At 49.5% G+C, this 16,333-nt stretch overlaps 1 protein-coding gene and 1 pseudogene across 1 annotated transcript in view; both read left to right on the top strand.

Moving 5' to 3' along the window:
- LOC148431240 (uncharacterized) overlaps positions 1 to 16,333 on the top strand; it is a 157,425-nt gene that overhangs the window by 70,290 nt on the left and 70,802 nt on the right.
- The window catches only part of LOC148431242 (oocyte zinc finger protein XlCOF29-like), a 43,194-nt pseudogene that overhangs the window by 23,584 nt on the left and 3,277 nt on the right, over positions 1 to 16,333 (top strand).

Below are 16,333 nucleotides of genomic sequence, written 5' to 3'. Positions count from 1 at the left end.
CTGTATCATTGTGTGTGTCAGGTTCCTATAAGGTGACAGGATGTCACTGTCTATGTCTCCATGCAGGAGGGGGAGTATATAGAGGAACACAAGGGTCTGTACAAGGACGTGATGATGGAGAATCAATGACCTCTCACATCACTGGGTAAGAGGAGACTGTCATTATTGTACAGGGGAGAGCAGGTATTGGGGCCTCCTATATACACACATCACCTGATAATCACATATATACAATGTACTCAGTCACTGTGTGTCTCCTTCAGATGGACCCAGTAACAGAAATACCCCAGAGAGATGTCCCCGTCCTCTTTATTCCCAGGATTGTACAGAGGAGAATCACAGGATCCCACAGGAGGATCAGGTAGGTGGGATTTAGGGTCTCACCAATATACCAAAGTGACTGTCACTATATTATCTGTACAGAAGCTGTGTGTGTCTTATATACTGATATATTATACTGTGTTATCTGTATCAATGAAATCATATATTACGTAAGTGATATTTGACTATCTTGTGGGTAATTTAGGCTAAAGATCTGGCTGTTATGAAGATAGAAGTTATAGATGGAGAAGAAGAGATGTATGTGAGGGGTGATCAGCAGTGTAAGGAGGAGGAAATCCCTACAGATATCAGCACAGGTGGGTAATAAACACTTAATACAGATAAAAGTCACATATGCTCAAGCACTCCTAAATCAATACAAATTAAGGGAAATGTATCTGCCTACTGGGGGAGTCAGGAGCCATCAGCCCCTATTATACTCCTGCTCTCCTCCTCACATCATGTCACTGTGTGTTACCAGCCCAGAGATCTGACCAGTCTCCTCCCCACACTCTCTGGTGTGTCTCATACATCAGAAGCCATCATCCCCTATTATACTCCTGCTCTCCCTCTTACATCATGTCACTGTGTGTTACCAGCCCAGAGATCTGACCAGTCTCCTCCCCACACTCTCTGGTGTATCTCATACATCAGGAGCCATCAGCCCCTATTATACTCCTGCTCTCCCCCCTCACATCATGTCACTGTGTGTTACCAGCCCAGAGATCTGACCAGTCTCCTCCCCACACTCTCTGGTGTATCTTATACATCAGGAGCCATCAGTCCCTATTATACTCCTGCTCTCCCCCTCACATCATGTCACTGTGTGTTACCAGCCCAGAGATCTGACCAGTCTCCTCCCCACACACTCTGGTGTATCTCATACATCAGGAGCCATCAGCCCCTATTATACGCCTGCTCTCCCCCTCACATCATGTCACTGTGTGTTACCAGCCCAGAGATCTGACCAGTCTCCTCCCCACACTCTCTGGTGTATCTCATACATCAGGAGCCATCATCCCCTATTATACTCCTGCTCTCCCCCTCACATCATGTCACTGTGTGTTACCAGCCCAGAGATCTGACCAGTCTCCTCCCCACACTCTCTGGTGTATCTCATACATCAGGAGCCATCAGCCCCTATTATACTCCTGCTCTCCCCCTCACATCATGTCACTGTGTGTTACCATAACAGAGATCTGACCAGTCTCCTCCCCACACTCTCTGGTGTATCTCATACATCAGGAGCCATCAACCCCTATTATACTCCTACTCTCCTCCTCACATCATGTCACTGTATGTTACCAGCCCAGAGATCTGACCAGTCTCCTCCCCACACTTTCTGGTGTATCTCATACATCAGAAGCCATCAGCCCCTATTATACTCCTGCTCTCCCCCTCACATCATGTCACTGTGTGTTACCAGCCCAGAGATCTGACCAGTCTCCTCCCTACACTCTCTGGTGTATCTCATACATCAGGAGCCATCAGCCCCTACTATACTCCTGCTCTTCCCCTCACATCATGTCACTGTGTGTTACCAGCCCAGAGATCTGACCAGTCTCCTCCCCACACTCTCTGGTGTATCTCATACATCAGGAGCCATCAGCCCCTATTATACTCCTGCTCTCCCCCTCACATCATGTCACTGTGTGTTACCAGCCCAGAGATCTGACCATTCTCCTCCACACACTCTCTGGTGTATCTCATACATCAGGAGCCATCAGCATGCCTGCATCTGCAATACCACACCCCCGTTTACAAGCACCTTCCCCAGTTACCACCCACAAACGGCAATATCTGTCACTCAAAGCAGCGACCTGATAGTGGCTTATGAGCAACCAAAAACAGATCGCAAAGAGACTCGCTTGCTCACGCGCAGTACGAATTATACGCATGTGCAGATGGACGAAAATCGCTCAGAACGGGCGAGCGCAACTTAGCGACCAGGTCTGAATCAGGTCTTTTATACCATCGTTATTTGTTACTAGATTTTGTCTGACCCAGAGGTGTTACCAGCCCAGAGATCTGACCAGTCTCCTCCCCACACTCTGTGGTGTATCTCATACATCAGGAGCCATCAGCCCCTATTATACTCCTGCTCTCCCCCTCACATCATGTCACTGTGTGTTACCAGCCCAGAGATCTGACCAGTCTCCTCCCCACACTCTCTGGTGTATCTCATACATCTGGAGCCATCAGCCCCTATTATACTCCTGCTCTCCTCCTCGCATCATGCACTGTGTGTTACCAGCCCAGAGATCTGACCAGTCTCTTCCCCACACTCTCTGGTGTATCTCATACATCAGGAGCCATCAGCCCCTATTATACTCCTGCTCTCCCCATCACTTCATGTCACTGTGTGTTACCAGCCCAGAGATCTGACCAGTCTCCTCCCCACACTCTCTGGTGTATCTCATACATCAGGAGCCATCAGCCCCTATTATACTCCTGCTCTCCCCCTCACATCATGTCACTGGGTGTTACCAGCCTAGAGATCTGACCAGTCTCCTCCCCACACTTTCTGGTGTATCTCATACATCAGGAGCCATCAGCCCCTATTATACTCCTGCTCTCCTCCTCACATCATGTCACTGAGTGTTACCAGCCCAGAGATCTGACCAGTCTCCTCCCCACACTCTCTGGTGTATCTCATACATCAGGAGCCATCAGCCCCTATTATACTCCTGCTCTCCTCCTCACATCATGTACTGTGTGTTACCAGCCCAGAGATCTGACCAGTCTCCTCCCCACACTTTCTGGTGTATCTCATACATCAGGAGCCATCAGCCCCTATTATACTCCTGCTCTCCTCCTCACATCATGTCACTGAGTGTTACCAGCCCAGAGATCTGACCAGTCTCCTCCCCACACTCTCTGGTGTATCTCATACATCAGGAGCCATCAGCCCCTATTATACTCCTGCTCTCCCCCACACATCATGTCACTGTGTGTTACCAGCCCAGAGATCTGACCAGTCTCCTCCCCACACTCTCTGGTGTATCTCATACACCAGGAGCCATCATCCCCTATTATACTCCTGCTCTCCCTCTTACATCATGTTACTGTGTGTTACCAGCCCAGAGATCTGACCAGTCTCCTCCCCACACTCTCTGGTGTATCTCATACATCAGGAGCCATCAGCCCCTATTATACTCCTGCTCTCCCCCCTCACATCATGTCACTGTGTGTTACCAGCCCAGAGATCTGACCAGTCTCCTCCCCACACTCTCTGGTGTATCTTATACATCAGGAGCCATCAGTCCCTATTATACTCCTGCTCTCCCCCTCACATCATGTCACTGTGTGTTACCAGCCCAGAGATCTGACCAGTCTCCTCCCCACACACTCTGGTGTATCTCATACATCAGGAGCCATCAGCCCCTATTATACGCCTGCTCTCCCCCTCACATCATGTCACTGTGTGTTACCAGCCCAGAGATCTGACCAGTCTCCTCCCCACACTCTCTGGTGTATCTCATACATCAGGAGCCATCATCCCCTATTATACTCCTGCTCTCCCCCTCACATCATGTCACTGTGTGTTACCAGCCCAGAGATCTGACCAGTCTCCTCCCCACACTCTCTGGTGTATCTCATACATCAGGAGCCATCAGCCCCTATTATACTCCTGCTCTCCCCCTCACATCATGTCACTGTGTGTTACCATAACAGAGATCTGACCAGTCTCCTCCCCACACTCTCTAGTGTATCTCATACATCAGGAGCCATCAACCCCTATTATACTCCTACTCTCCTCCTCACATCATGTCACTGTATGTTACCAGCCCAGAGATCTGACCAGTCTCCTCCCCACACTTTCTGGTGTATCTCATACATCAGAAGCCATCAGCCCCTATTATACTCCTGCTCTCCCCCTCACATCATGTCACTGTGTGTTACCAGCCCAGAGATCTGACCAGTCTCCTCCCCACACTCTCTGGTGTATCTCATACATCAGGAGCCATCAGCCCCTATTATACTCCTGCTCTCCCCCTCACATCATGTCACTGTGTGTTACCAGCCCAGAGATCTGACCATTCTCCTCCACACACTCTCTGGTGTATCTCATACATCAGGAGCCATCAGCATGCCTGCATCTGCAATACCACACCCCCGTTTACAAGCACCTTCCCCAGTTACCACCCACAAACGGCAATATCTGTCACTCAAAGCAGCGACCTGATAGTGGCTTATGAGCAACCAAAAACAGATCGCAAAGAGACTCGCTTGCTCACGCGCAGTACGAATTATACGCATGTGCAGATGGACGAAAATCGCTCAGAACGGGCGAGCGCAACTTAGCGACCAGGTCTGAATCAGGTCTTTTATACCATCGTTATTTGTTACTAGATTTTGTCTGACCCAGAGGTGTTACCAGCCCAGAAATCTGACCAGTCTCCTCCCCACACTCTCTGGTGTATCTTATACATCAGGAGCCATCAGCCCCTATTATACTCCTGCTCTCCCCCTCACATCATGTCACTGTGTGTTACCAGCCCAGAGATCTGACCAGTCTCCTCCCCACACTCTCTGGTGTATCTCATACATCAGGAGCCATCAGCCCCTATTATACTCCTGCTCTCCCCCTCACATCATGTCACTGTGTGTTACCAGCCCAGAGATCTGACCAATCTCCTCCCCACACTCTCTGGTGTATCTCATACATCAGGAGCCATCAGCCCCTATTATACTCCTGCTCTCCCCCTCACTTCATGTCACTGTGTGTTACCAGCCCAGAGATCTGACCAGTCTCCTCCCCACACTCTCTGGTGTATCTCATACATCAGGAGCCATCAGCCCCTATTATACTCCTGCTCTCTCCCTCACATCATGTCACTGTGTGTTACCAGCTTAGAGATCTGACCAGTCTCCTCCCCACACTTTCTGGTGTATCTCATACATCAGGAGCCATCAGCCCCTATTATACTCCTGCTCTCCTCCTCACATCATGTCACTGAGTGCTACCAGCCCAGAGATCTGACCAGTCTCCTCCCCACACTTTCTGGTGTATCTCATACATCAGGAGCCATCAGCCCCTATTATACTCCTGCTCTCCTCCTCACATCATGTCATTGTGTGTTACCAGCCCAGAGATCTGAGCAGTCTCCTCCCCACACTCTCTGGTGTATCTCATACATCAGGAGCCATCAGCCCCTATTATACTCCTGCTCTCCCCCTCACATCATGTCACTGTGTGTTACCAGCCCAGAGATCTGACCAGTCTCCTCCCCACACTCTCTGGTGTATCTCATACATCAGGAGCCATCAGCCCCTATTATACTCCTGCTTTCCTCCTCACATCATGTCACTGTGTGTTACCAGCCCAGAGATCTGACCAGTCTCCTCCCCACACTCTCTGGTGTATCTCATACATCAGGAGCCATCAGCCCCTATTATACTCCTGCTCTCCTCCTCACATCATGTCACTGTGTGTTACCAGCCCAGAGATCTGACCAGTCTCCTCACCACACTCTCTGGTGTATCTCATACATCAGGAGCCATCAGCCCCTATTATACTCCTGCTCTCCCTCTAACATCATGTCACTGTGTGTTACCATCCCAGAGATCTGACCAGTTTCTTCCCCACACTCTCTGGTGTATCTCATACATCAGGAGCCATCAGCCCCTATTATGCTCCTGCTCTCCCCCTCACTTCATGTCACTGTGTGTTACCAGCCCAGAGATCTGACCAGTCTCCTCCCCACACTCTCTGGTGTATCTCATACATCAGGAGCCATCAGCCCCTATTATACTCCTGCTCTCTCCCTCACATCATGTCACTGTGTGTTACCAGCCTAGAGATCTGACCAGTCTCCTCCCCACACTTTCTGGTGTATCTCATACATCAGGAGCCATCAGCCCCTATTATACTCCTGCTCTCCTCCTCACATCATGTCACTGAGTGCTACCAGCCCAGAGATCTGACCAGTCTCCTCTCCACACTCTCTTGTGTATCTCATACATCAGGAGCCATCAGCCTCTATTATACTCCTGCTCTCCTCCTCACATCATGTCATTGTGTGTTACCAGCCCAGAGATCTGACCAGTCTCCTCCCCACACTCTCTGGTGTATCTCATACATCAGGAGCCATCAGCCCCTATTATACTCCTGCTTTCCTCCTCACATCATGTCACTGTGTGTTACCAGCCCAGAGATCTGACCAGTCTCCTCCCCACACTCTCTGGTGTATCTCATACATCAGGAGCCATCAGTCCCTATTATACTCCTGCTTTCCTCCTCACATCATGTCACTGTGTGTTACCAGCCCAGAGATCTGACCAGTCTCCTCACCACACTCTCTGTTGTATCTCATACATCAGGAGCCATCAACCCCTATTATACTCCTGCTCTCCTCCTCACATCATGTCACTGTGTGTTACCAGACCAGAGATCTGACCAGTCTCCTCCCCACACTCTCTGGTGTATCTCATACATCAGGAGCCATCATCCCCTATTATAGTCCTGCTCTCCCCCTCACATCATGTCACTGTGTGTTACCAGCCCAGAGATCTGACCAGTCTCCTCCCCACACTCTCTGGTGTATCTCATACATCAGGAGCCCCCAGCCCCTATTATACTTCTGCTCTCCCCCTCACAACATGTCACTGTGTGTTACCAGCCCAGAGTTCTGACCAGTCTCCTCCCCACACTCTCTGGTGTATCTCATACATCAGGAGCCATCAGCCCCTATTATACTCCTGCTTTCCTCATCACATCATGTCACTGTGTGTTACCAGCCCAGAGATCTGACCAGTCTCCTCCCCACACTCTCTGGTGTATCTCATACATCAGGAGCCATCAGCCCCTATTATACTCCTGCTTTCCTCCTCACATCATGTCACTGTGTGTTACCAGCCCAGAGATCTGACCAGTCTCCTCCCCACACTCTCTGGTGTATCTCATACATCAGGAGCCATCAGTCCCTATTATACTCCTGCTTTCCTCCTCACATCATGTCACTGTGTGTTACCAGCCCAGAGATCTGACCAGTCTCCTCTCCACACTCTCTGGTGTATCTCATACATCAGGAGCCATCAGCCCCTATTATACTCCTGCTCTCCTCCTCATATCATGTCACTGTGTGTTACCAGCCCAGAGATCTGACCAGTCTACTCACCACACTCTCTGGTGTATCTCATACATCAGGAGCCATCAACCCCTATTATACTCCTGCTCTCCTCCTCACACCATGTCACTGTGTGTTACCAGCCCAGAGATCTGACCAGTCTCCTCCCCACACTCTCTGGTGTATCTCATACATCAGGAGCCATCAGCCCCTATTATACTCCTGCTTTCCTCCTCACATCATGTCACTGTGTGTTACCAGCCCAGAGATCTGACCAGTCTCCTCCCCACACTCTCTGGTGTATCTCATACATCAGGAGCCATCAGCCCCTATTATACTCCTGCTTTCCTCCTCACATCATGTCACTGTGTGTTACCAGCCCAGAGATCTGACCAGTCTCCTCCCCACACTCTCTGGTGTATCTCATACATCAGGAGCCATCAGTCCCTATTATACTCCTGCTTTCCTCCTCACATCATGTCACTGTGTGTTACCAGCCCAGAGATCTGACCAGTCTCCTCTCCACACTCTCTGGTGTATTTCATACATCAGGAGCCATCAGCCCCTATTATACTCCTGCTCTCCTCCTCATATCATGTCACTGTGTGTTACCAGCCCAGAGATCTGACCAGTCTCCTCACCACACTCTCTGGTGTATCTCATACATCAGGAGCCATCAACCCCTATTATACTCCTGCTCTCCTCCTCACATCATGTCACTGTGTGCTACCAGCCCAGAGATCTGACCAGTCTCCTCCCCACACTCTCTGGTGTATCTCATACATCAGGAGCCATCATCCCCTATTATACTCCTGCTCTCCCCCTCACATCATGTCACTGTGTGTTACCAGCCTAGAGATCTGACCAGTCTCCTCTCCACACTCTCTGGTGTATCTCATACATGAGGAGCCACCAGCCCCTATTATACTCCTGCTCTCCCCCTCACATCATGTCACTGTGTGTTACCAGCCCAGAGATCTGACCAGTCTCCTCACCACACTCTCTGGTGTATCTCATACATCAGGAGCCATCAGCCCCTATTATACTCCTGCTCTCCTCCTCACATCATGTCACTGTGTGTTACCAGCCCAGAGATCTGACCAGTCTCCTCACCACACTCTCTGGTGTATCTCATACATCAGGAGCCATCAACCCCTATTATGCTCCTGCTCTCCTCCTCACATCATGTCACTGTGTGTTACCAGCCCAGAGATCTGACCAGTCTCCTCCCCACACTCTCTGGTGTATCTCATACATCAGGAGCCATCATCCCCTATTATACTCCTGCTCTCCCTCTCACATCATGTTACTGTGTGTTACCAGCCCAGAAATCTGACCAGTCTCCTCTCCACACTCTCTGGTGTATCTCATACATGAGGAGCCATCAGCCCCTATTATACTCCTGCTCTCCCCCCTCACATCATGTCACTGTGTGTTACCAGCCCAGAGATCTGACCAGTCTCCTCCCCACACACTCTGGTGTATCTCATACATCAGGAGCCATCAGCCTCTATTATACGCCTGCTCTCCCCCTCACATCATGTCACTGTGTGTTACCAGCCCAGAGATCTGACCAGTCTCCTCCCCACACTCTCTGGTGTATCTCATACATCAGGAGCCATCAGCCCCTATTATACTCCTGCTCTCCCCCTCACATCATGTCACTGTGTGTTACCATAACAGAGATCTGACCAGTCTCCTCCCCACACTCTCTGGTGTATCTCATACATCAGGAGCCATCAGCACCTATTATACTCCTACTCTCCTCCTCACATCATGTCACTGTATGTTACCAGCCCAGAGATCTGACCAGTCTCCTCCCCACACTTTCTGGTGTATCTCATACATCAGAAGCCATCAGCCCCTATTATACTCCTGCTCTCCCCCTCTCATCATGTCACTGTGTGTTACCAGCCCAGAGATCTGACCAGTCTCCTCCCTACACTCTCTGGTGTATCTCATACATCAGGAGCCATCAGCCCCTATTATACTCCTGCTCTCCCCCTCACATCATGTCACTGTGTGTTACCAGCCCAGAAATCTGACCAGTCTCCTCCCCACACTCTCTGGTGTATCTCATACATCAGGAGCCATCAGCCACTATTATACTCCTGCTCTCCCCCTCACATCATGTCACTGTGTGTTACCAGCCCAGAGATCTGACCATTCTCCTCCACACACTCTCTGGTGTATCTCATACATCAGGAGCCATCAGCATGCCTGCATCTGCAATACCACACCCCCGTTTACAAGCACCTTCCCCAGTTACCACCCACAAACGGCAATATCTGTCACTCAAAGCAGCGACCTGATAGTGGCTTATGAGCAACCAAAAACAGATCGCAAAGACTCGCTTGCTCACGCGCAGTACGAATTATACGCATGTGCAGATGGACGAAAATCGCTCAGAACGGGCGAGCGCAACTTAGCGACCGGGTCTGAATCAGGTCCTTTATACCATCGTTATTTGTTACTAGATTTTGTCTGACCCAGAGGTGTTACCAGCCCAGAGATCTGATCAGTCTCCTCCCCACACTCTCTGGTGTATCTCATACATCTGGAGCCATCAGCCCCTATTATACTCCTGCTCTCCCCCTCACATCATGTCACTGTGTGTTACCAGCCCAGAGATCTGACCAGTCTCCTCCCCACACTCTCTGGTGTATCTCATACATCAGGAGCCATCAGCCCCTATTATACTCCTGCTTTCCCCCTCACATCATGTCACTGTGTGTTACCAGCCCAGAGATCTGACCAGTCTCCTCTCCACACTCTCTGGTGTATCTCATACATGAGGAGCCACCAGCCCCTATTATACTCCTGCTCTCCCCCTCACATCATGTCACTGTGTGTTACCAGCCCAGAGATCTGACCAGTCTCCTCACCACACTCTCTGGTGTATCTCATACATCAGGAGCCATCAGCCCCTATTATACTCCTGCTCTCCTCCTCACATCATGTCACTGTGTGTTACCAGCCCAGAGATCTGACCAGTCTCCTCACCACACTCTCTGGTGTATCTCATACATCAGGAGCCATCAACCCCTATTATGCTCCTGCTCTCCTCCTCACATCATGTCACTGTGTGTTACCAGCCCAGAGATCTGACCAGTCTCCTCCCCACACTCTCTGGTGTATCTCATACATCAGGAGCCATCATCCCCTATTATACTCCTGCTCTCCCTCTCACATCATGTTACTGTGTGTTACCAGCCCAGAAATCTGACCAGTCTCCTCTCCACACTCTCTGGTGTATCTCATACATCAGGAGCCATCAGCCCCTATTATACTCCTGCTCTCCCCCCTCACATCATGTCACTGTGTGTTACCAGCCCAGAGATCTGACCAGTCTCCTCCCCACACACTCTGGTGTATCTCATACATCAGGAGCCATCAGCCTCTATTATACGCCTGCTCTCCCCCTCACATCATGTCACTGTGTGTTACCAGCCCAGAGATCTGACCAGTCTCCTCCCCACACTCTCTGGTGTATCTCATACATCAGGAGCCATCAGCCCCTATTATACTCCTGCTCTCCCCCTCACATCATGTCACTGTGTGTTACCATAACAGAGATCTGACCAGTCTCCTCCCCACACTCTCTGGTGTATCTCATACATCAGGAGCCATCAGCACCTATTATACTCCTACTCTCCTCCTCACATCATGTCACTGTATGTTACCAGCCCAGAGATCTGACCAGTCTCCTCCCCACACTTTCTGGTGTATCTCATACATCAGAAGCCATCAGCCCCTATTATACTCCTGCTCTCCCCCTCTCATCATGTCACTGTGTGTTACCAGCCCAGAGATCTGACCAGTCTCCTCCCTACACTCTCTGGTGTATCTCATACATCAGGAGCCATCAGCCCCTATTATACTCCTGCTCTCCCCCTCACATCATGTCACTGTGTGTTACCAGCCCAGAAATCTGACCAGTCTCCTCCCCACACTCTCTGGTGTATCTCATACATCAGGAGCCATCAGCCACTATTATACTCCTGCTCTCCCCCTCACATCATGTCACTGTGTGTTACCAGCCCAGAGATCTGACCATTCTCCTCCACACACTCTCTGGTGTATCTCATACATCAGGAGCCATCAGCATGCCTGCATCTGCAATACCACACCCCCGTTTACAAGCACCTTCCCCAGTTACCACCCACAAACGGCAATATCTGTCACTCAAAGCAGCGACCTGATAGTGGCTTATGAGCAACCAAAAACAGATCGCAAAGACTCGCTTGCTCACGCGCAGTACGAATTATACGCATGTGCAGATGGACGAAAATCGCTCAGAACGGGCGAGCGCAACTTAGCGACCGGGTCTGAATCAGGTCCTTTATACCATCGTTATTTGTTACTAGATTTTGTCTGACCCAGAGGTGTTACCAGCCCAGAGATCTGATCAGTCTCCTCCCCACACTCTCTGGTGTATCTCATACATCTGGAGCCATCAGCCCCTATTATACTCCTGCTCTCCCCCTCACATCATGTCACTGTGTGTTACCAGCCCAGAGATCTGACCAGTCTCCTCCCCACACTCTCTGGTGTATCTCATACATCAGGAGCCATCAGCCCCTATTATACTCCTGCTTTCCCCCTCACATCATGTCACTGTGTGTTACCAGCCCAGAGATCTGACCAATCTCCTCCCCACACTCTCTGGTGTATCTCATACATCAGGAGCCATCAGCCCCTATTATACTCCTGCTCTCCCTCTAACATCATGTCTCTGTGTGTTACCAGCCCAGAGATCTGACCAGTCTCTTTCCCACACTCTCTGGTGTATCTCATACATCAGGAGCCATCAGCCCCTATTATACTCCTGCTCTCCCCCTCACTTCATGTCACTGTGTGTTACCAGCCCAGAGATCTGACCAGTCTCCTCCCCACACTCTCTGGTGTATCTCATACATCAGGAGCCATCGGTCCCTATTACACTCCTGCTTTCCTCCTCACATCATGTCACTGTGTGTTACCAGCCCAGAGATCTGACCAGTCTCCTCTCCACACTCTCTGGTTTATCTCATACATCAGGAGCCATCAGCCCCTATTATACTCCTGCTCTCCTCCTCACATCATGTCACTGTGTGTTACCAGCCCAGAGATGTGACCAGTCTCCTCACCACACTCTCTGGTGTATCTCATACATCAGGAGCCATCAACCCCTATTATACTCCTGCTTTCCTCCTCACATCATGTCACTGTGTGTTACCAGCCCAGAGATCTGACCAGTCTTCTCCCCACACTCTCTGGTGTATCTCATACATCAGGAGCCATCATCCCCTATTATACTCCTGCTCTCCCCCTCACATCATGTCACTGTGTGTTACCAGCCCAGAGATCTGACCAGTCTCCTCCCCACACTCTCTGGTGTATCTCATACATCAGGAGCCACCAGCCCCTATTATACTCCTGCTCTCCCCCTCACATCATGTCACTGTGTGTTACCAGCCCAGAGATCTGACCAGTCTCCTCCCCACACTCTCTGGTGTATCTTATACATCAGGAGATATCAGTCCCTATTATACTCCTGCTCTCCCCCTCACATCATGTCACTGTGTGCTACCAGCCCAGAGATCTGACCAGTCTCCTCCCCACACTCTCTGGTGTATCTCATACATCAGGAGCCATCAGCCCCTATTATACTCCTGCTCTCCTCCTCACATCATGTCACTGTGTATTACCAGCCCAGAGATCTGACTAGTCTCCTACCCACACTCTCTAGTGTATCTCATACATCAGGAGCCATCAGCCCCTAATATACACCTGCTCTCCCCCTCATATCATGTTACTGTGTGTTACCAGCCCAGAGATCTGACCAGTCTCCTCCTCACACTCTCTGGTGTATCTCATACATCAGGAGCGATCTGCCCCTATTATACTCCTGCTCTCCCCCTCACATCATGTCACTGTGTGCTACCAGCCCAGATATCTGACCAGTCTCCTCCCCACACTCTCTGGTGTATCTCATACATCAGGAGCCATCAGCCCCTATTATACTCCTGCTCTCCCCCTCACATCATGTCACTGTGTGTTACCATAACAGAGATCTGACCAGTCTCCTCCCCACACTTTCTAGTGTATCTCATACATCAGGAGCCATCAGCCCCTATTATACTCCTGCTCTCCCCCTCACATCATGACACTGTGTGTTACCAGCCCAGAGATCTGACCAGTCTCCTCCCTACACTCTCTTGTGTATCTCATACATCAGGAGACATCAGCCCCTATTATACTCCTGCTCTCCCCCTCACATCATGTCACTGTGTGTTACCAGCCCAGAGATCTGACCAGTCTCCTCCCCACACACTCTGGTGTATCTCATACATCAGGCGCCATCAGCTCCTATTATACTCCTGGTCTCCTCCTCACATCATGTCACTGTGTGTTACCAGCCCAGAGATCTGACCAGTCTCCTCTCCACACTCTCTGGTGTATCTCATACATCAGGAGCTATCAGTCCCTATTATACTCCTGCTCTCCCCCTCACATCATGTCACTGTGTGTTACCAGCCCAGAGATCTGACCAGTCTCCTCCCCACACTCTCTGGTGTATCTCATACATCAGGAGCCATCAGTCCCTATTATACTCCTGCTCTCCCCCTCACATCATGTCACTGTGTGTTACCAGCCCAGATATCTGAACAGTCTCCTCCCCACACTCTCTGGTGTATCTCATACATCTGGAGCCATCAGCCCCTATTATACTCCTGCTCTCCTCCTCACATCATGTCACTGTGTATTACCAGCCCAGAGATCTGACCAATCTCCTCCCCACACTCTCTGGTGTATCTCATACATCAGGAGCTATCAGTCCCTATTATACTCCTGCTCTCCCCCTCACATCATGTCACTGTGTGTTACCAGCCCAGAGATCTGACCAGTCTCCTCCTCACACTCTCTGGTGTATCTCATACATCAGGAGCCATCAGCCCCTATTATACTCCTGCTCTCCTCCTCGCATCATGCACTGTGTGTTACCAGCCCAGAGATCTGACCATTCTCCTCCACACACTCTCTAGTGTATCTCATACATCAGGAGCCATCAGCACGCCTGCATCTGCAATACCACACCCCCGTTTACAAGCACCTTTCCCAGTTACCACCCACAAACGGCAATATCTGTCACTCAAAGCAGCGACCTGATAGTGGCTTATGAGTAACCAAAAACAGATCGCAAAGACTCGCTTGCTCACGCGCAGTACGAATTATACGCATGTGCAGATGGACAAAAATCGCTCAGAACGGGCGAGCGCAACTTAGCGACCGGGTCTGAATCGGGTCCTTTATACCATCGTTATTTGTTACTAGATTTTGTCTGACCCAGAGGGCTGTGTGGTCAGGGGGGCGGTCCTGGGGTTTATTCGGGTGGGCATATATGTCAGCTTCTGTGGTGATGGTGTTCACTTTCTATTTGGCTGTCTGTTGGCTTATTCTTGCTGCTCTGTCCTGGGGATGGTCCGTTTAGGACCGAAACGTTGGCTGTGCACTTTACGTCTTTACTCATGAGTGGTGATTAAACTGTGATTTTTTTTTTGTCATAAACCTGGTGAGTGCCGATTCCATTGCATTTTTATATTATATATATTATATGGATTTTGTGTCTCAAAATTGAGCACCCCACCTTCATGATTGTTTTGTGGAGTGCGGACATTGTGGATTGCTTTATATATATATATATATATATATATAGATAGATAGATATTGTGACACCGTCAGATTAGGGGTCCCTCTCCTGGGTAGAGGACTCCTTCCTTACACACACACACAGCAGCAGGGAAGCAGCACACCAGTCTGGATGCGAGTACAAGCTGGTCGGCGCCAGTCTTTATTGTACAATGTCAGAAAAACATAAAGAAAACATAAACATAAATCCTAGCCCTGTCGGGGCACTAACTTCACAGGTTGTTCCCTCACTACCAGAACCTGGCAGGGCCTAATGCCCTCACCAGCAACAAAGGCACAGCACAACACTCACAGTTAGGTTTTCAAGTGTCTCTGAGTAAACTCCCTGTCTGCTCTCCCAGGTGAGACACTCAGCCCTAAACACACAAGGCTTATATTGGCCACTCTCAGGTGGGAACCCTAACAAGCCTGTTACCAGGCTGCGAGAACCAAAACCTGGAGTGGCCGTGGGTGGAGCCCTCCCTCTCCTCTCACCCACAACCCCCAGGTCCCAAACCGGCTTTTCAAAAAGCCGAGACTCAAGCCTGCTACACTGCAGACTTTCTCCTGGGGGTTTAGAACACATAAGACAGGAATCTGGGACAAATGTACCTGCCACAGACCACTTTACCAGTGATCCTATCACAATATATATATAGATATATAAATATATATGTATAATATCTATAATTTTGAGTTGTGAAATGCAAACAAATTCAAATGTTGCTAGTAACCCTCTCCCGGTAAGTTTTGCGATAAGTAGCCCATAGGACAGGTTAAGATGGGTTCTTTCAGGGATTAAGCCGCAATTTTACAATGATAAACGGCCCCGGAGCAAATCATATGCTAATCACTGGTTGCTAGGCAACCACCCATGTTCATAGATTCCGGCGGTAAGCCTGCACCATCGATCTGAGTAGCAATCATATAATTAATATATCCTAATAGGCTACTAATATCACAGGCAATGCTGACATAAATAAACAGCTAAGCATCTGTCTGTACTAACACATAAGTGGTAACAAATATGTAAACTTTTATAGGTAAACAAGCTACAGATATCATAGGTAAGTGTAAGACTACTGAAGTTTAGGGATGGATAGGCACCGTTGAGCACTCTGTATAAGTACCCAAGTAGGGGGATATGGTGGCTAATTAGCCCAAATTGCCCACATCAAAATATTAACAACATATACAAACATTAAATAATAATGAAATAAGAACCACAAGCCATATGAAAAAAAAAACAGAAGTAGAGAGTTCAGCGAATA

The sequence above is a fragment of the Taudactylus pleione genome, unplaced genomic scaffold (genome assembly GCF_031769625.1).
Source record: "Taudactylus pleione unplaced genomic scaffold, aTauple2 ptg002601l, whole genome shotgun sequence".
NCBI classification, from domain to species: domain Eukaryota; kingdom Metazoa; phylum Chordata; class Amphibia; order Anura; family Myobatrachidae; genus Taudactylus; species Taudactylus pleione.
Note: the sequence above shows the minus strand (reverse complement) of the source record. Positions and strands in the feature narration are given on the sequence as shown.